The sequence below is a fragment of the Mustela nigripes genome, chromosome 1, assembly GCF_022355385.1.
Source record: "Mustela nigripes isolate SB6536 chromosome 1, MUSNIG.SB6536, whole genome shotgun sequence".
In the NCBI taxonomy this organism is placed as follows: domain Eukaryota; kingdom Metazoa; phylum Chordata; class Mammalia; order Carnivora; family Mustelidae; genus Mustela; species Mustela nigripes.
In genome coordinates this window covers 244,271,509-244,273,641 of record NC_081557.1, presented here as the reverse complement: position 1 = coordinate 244,273,641, position 2,133 = coordinate 244,271,509, and the positions used below count along the sequence as shown (strand labels likewise).

At 45.4% G+C, this 2,133-nt stretch overlaps 1 non-coding gene across 1 annotated transcript; it reads left to right on the top strand.

The window, feature by feature from the left end:
- The first annotated feature begins 315 nt into the window (after positions 1-315).
- LOC132009551 (small nucleolar RNA SNORA26) lies at positions 316-437 on the top strand. Its single transcript, XR_009402014.1, has one exon. It is a non-coding gene; the product is annotated as a small nucleolar RNA SNORA26 (small nucleolar RNA).
- The last annotated feature ends 1,696 nt before the right edge of the window (positions 438-2,133 follow it).

The window sequence follows — 2,133 nt, the reverse complement described above, 5'->3', positions numbered from 1 at the left end:
GAGTTTGTCACCGACGTGTGCAGGGCTGAGTGGGCTGAGCTCTACGCGCAGGTAGGTCCGCGTCCTGGAGAGAAATGCCAGGACCCCGGCCCGGAGCACGTGGCCGGTGGCGACCGGGGTACCCACGTGTTCGGTTCAGTGGACCCCAGATTGGCCCTTCGGATTGGGGGAATGCGCGTTCCCAGGCTCCCCCAGCACAGCAGCTGCTTCCGGTGGGTTTTCGGACTCTTCAAGAAAGCGCTGAGATCCAGGGGATAGAGGAGAGGAGTGCAGGGATCCTAGAGAACCCTGTAGAAAACCCACCGGCCCTTCCCTGTGCCCTTTTAAGGCTGACGTAGTGCCTTAAGAGGCTAACACAGAAGGGTAAAGTAAGTCTCCATAAAACCCAGGGAAGAGATCGTAGACCTCCTCTTTGGATCCTGTCTGGAGTCACGGCTGAACCAGAGGGAAAATTTTCTTTCGGTTCAAGCACCCAGGTGATATTTTAACAGGGCTCGGAGCACAAGTGATGAAATCAAACTTAACCTTAGCATTGATGGTACATTCAGTGGAAGTGTTGGCATTTATCACGAAGGCAGGAACAACCTACTAGAATGACATAAAAACTATAGATTGAGAACGTCGGAAAGCCCTGGGTGACAAAGGTCATAAAGCCTCTGGAGACAGACTTCACCTGGTAGAAACACCAGATCCAGAATACTGAAAACTGACCCATTTTGAAATGCTTTTTTGGTCACCCCATGCCTGCTGACATGTATAAACCTTCCATTCCTGGACTGGGTGAGCATATGGGGCCTTGAGTGAACAACTGAGTAAGTAGACTAGTTACATACTGTTGGAGCATATCATCAACAGGTGAAAAAAAACATGGTCTTCACTTACTAACAAGCCTCGCCATACCTTTCTACCAGGAGATGGAGTATACACCAAAGTTTTTAGAAGAAAACTTGTATTATCAGCTCACTGGGACAGACTTTAGGAAATGCTGTTAATCATCTACGCTGTCATCAAAATTAAAATCTTCCAGGATTCCCATGAGACACACCCAAGCTAGCTCCAGATCATCATGCTGGTAACATTTAGAAGGCTATCCCTCTGAATGACCTCAAATTGAGGACTTCCAGAGCCTACTCAGACTCCAGAAGCAGATGACACTATGAAATAAGCAGCTTTGTCCAAGATCTTGAATCAAGAATGTTCTCTTCATTTATCTTCCCTTGAAGCCTTTCTCCCTGACCTGGAAAGTTCTCTGACCTAGAGATCTTTAGAAAACAAAAAACAAAAAACCCTTCCTCTTTTTTTATAGAAAGATTGGCTGGAGGTTGCTTGTCTTAAACTATTCTCCCTCTGTCCCTCCACTATGGGCTTCCTTTCAAACAGAGTCTTGCTTCAGCTAACCCTTGGTGCTTTTTCAATAATTCTAGCACAGCCCCATCACCCACTCCCACCACTCTTCCAAACCCCTTCACCTTAGCTAATTTATCTGATCGCCGGTTTTATCAACATCTGTATAATGCACAAGAACTGAACTAGTTTTTGTTCCTGCCCACGCAAGTACCTGGTGGAACCATTCTTTATAGTGGATGTATAAAAGGGAACCGTATCCATAAACAAGAGGATAAAATGACTCTACTTGGCATTAGGAAACTTAGAGGCTCAAGGCCCATCATTTACTCAGATGAAGCTTTTGGAGGGAAATTTTCCTCTTTGTATTGAAAATAAAAATCACACTGGACCCTTCCTAGGTAACATACCAAAACAGTACTGTAATTAGACACGCTGGTTTGATTCCACAGATGGCACCTTCAGACCTACAGATGTTGTAAATGAGCCCAGGACTGATTATTATGATGCAAGTGTTTGCCTGGCCACTGGACAATATTCCTAGTTTGCAGGCCACACATGTGAGACATGGAATAGCTTGGCTTTTCCCTTGGTTGCTCTGCCCAATACCCAAGACTATATATGGGTGGCCCCAAATTCTGGAATGACCTGTTAGGTAAAGACATCCATCTCTACGGCTGCTAAAACCAAACCAAAGATCTTTTATACCAGATATTTGCAATCTCTTTTGCTCCTACAGGCTGAGAGAGGAACATGTAAGTGGACATGTGCATATGCCTACATAAGTAA